Source organism: Callospermophilus lateralis, chromosome 7 (assembly GCF_048772815.1).
Source record: "Callospermophilus lateralis isolate mCalLat2 chromosome 7, mCalLat2.hap1, whole genome shotgun sequence".
In the NCBI taxonomy this organism is placed as follows: domain Eukaryota; kingdom Metazoa; phylum Chordata; class Mammalia; order Rodentia; family Sciuridae; genus Callospermophilus; species Callospermophilus lateralis.
The window spans coordinates 30144931-30146986 of record NC_135311.1 but is presented as its reverse complement, the minus strand read 5'-3'; the positions used below and the strand labels follow the sequence as shown (position 1 = coordinate 30146986).

General features: G+C 37.4%; 1 pseudogene; it reads left to right on the top strand.

Moving 5' to 3' along the window:
• Window positions 1-1077: 1077 nt before the first annotated feature.
• On the top strand, window positions 1078-1694 carry LOC143404153 (poly(rC)-binding protein 2 pseudogene; annotated as a pseudogene).
• The last annotated feature ends 362 nt before the right edge of the window (window positions 1695-2056 follow it).

The following is a 2056-nucleotide window of genomic DNA, read 5'->3' as shown; positions in this document are numbered from 1 at the left end:
AGAAAAGAAAAGCTGCTTATTACCTATCTCTGAATTTTTCCAATCTGATATTCTAGAAATAGCTCCACAGCAATGAAAACTATAGCCACAGATAGAAATAAGATCTAACTTAACCTTCAATAATGTTCTTTTACAGGCTCAAAAATTGACCTTAGATTGAATACAATTTTATTCTAAAATTTGTCTCTATCATTTCTCTTTGGAAACATTTTTTATATCTTTCAAATATTAGTGATAAATTACATTTCATAGGTAATGAAATGTTAAAAAAAATGAGACATATTTACTTAAATATTTGGTTACCACCCCAAACTTGAGGCACTACATTATGTCTTTCAATTAGCACATAGTGAGTTTTTCTTTGAAGACTTCTGAACAAACACACTAGGATTTTTTTTTTTTCAGAATTCTTGGTACAGTTTATTTTCCTTTCAAATTCTGGCACCTTATAATCATTTTTTTCCAAGATGAGTAAGGAAAGGGAGGACAAAAATAATATTTGTCTTTCTTTTAAGTTACAGAAGCATCTAAATAGATCAAATATTCCAATATTTGATCTATTTAGGTGAAACCTATGAAGAATAGTCCTGTAATATCTAGAGTATCCAGCTAGTCCAACAAGGTGCACCATTGCCTGATTACAGGCTGCTCTGTAGGAAGGGAGGGTTACGCACAAGTTGGTATTCTGTAGGTAATTCAACAAACATGGAAGCTGTGGGCACCTTGGGTCAGTTTCATGTAATTTTTACACCATGGCCACTCAAAGACATGGCAGATACTGAAGAGACATCACACTCTAAAGTTTCTTAAGGGGCCCCTAAACTTGCTGTCTATTCTTATAAAAGACAAATAAACAAAAGGTTCAAAGATTTGTTTTTAATTTTAATACCAAGGATTAAACTCAGGACTGCCTACACACTGAGCATCATTCCCCTCCCTTTTATATATATATATATATTTTTATTTTTAATTTATTCATCCTCTTTTTTATCCTACTAAAATGCTGAGATTATGAATATGCATCTTCACACCTGGAATTAGGTACAAATACTTTTTCAAGTCCAGGTGACAGGGGTTATGCTCCCCAATTCAACTGAGCAGGCCACACTATTGCTGGCATTCCGCAATCCATCATTGAGGGTGTCAAACAGATCTGCGTGTTCATGACCATCCCATACCTGCCCAAGTCATCAAGTTCTCCAGTCATCTTTGCAGGTGGTCAGGACAGGTACAGCACAGGCAGCGACAGTGTGAGCTTTCTCCACACCACCCCATCCATGTGCCTCAACCCTGACCTGGAGGGACCACCTCTAGAGGCCTATACCATTCAAGGACAGTATGCCATTCCACAGTCAGATTTGACCAAACTGCACCAATTGGCAATGCAACAATCTCATTTTCCTATGATGCATGGCAACACTGGATTCAGTGCAGGTTTGGATGTATCTGCTCAAACTACTTCTTATGAACTCAACATTCCAAACAATTTCATTGGCTGCATAATCGGATGTCAAGGTGCCAGAATCAATGAGATTAGTCAGATGTCTGGGGTGCAGATCAAAATATTGAACCCAGAGGAAGGATCTACTGATAGGCAGGTTACCATCACTGGATCTGCTGCCAGCATTAGCCTGGCTCAGTATCTAATCAACATCAGGATTTCCTGGGAGATGGTTGACATGGGGAGCAGCTAGAACAATGCAGATTCATCCATAATCCCTTTCTGCTGCTCACCACCACCCATAATCCATCTGTGTAGTTTCTGAACAGTCAGCGATTTCAGGTTTTAAATAGTTTGTAAATTTTCAGTTTCTACAAACTTTATCATACACTTGTGATTTTTTAATTAAAGCATTTTAATTCCTTTCTCTGTTCAGATGTTAATGCTGAGATCCATATTTCAGTTTAGTTCTGTAATGTCAGGAATTTTTCAAAAACATTGAGATGGACTGGAGCTTTTTCTTTGTGAATAGAAACTGGATGTCACAGTGATTCATGGGGGTTTTAGTCCTGTTGTCTTCCTGTTATTTTTGTACCTTTTATCCCTTACAGGACC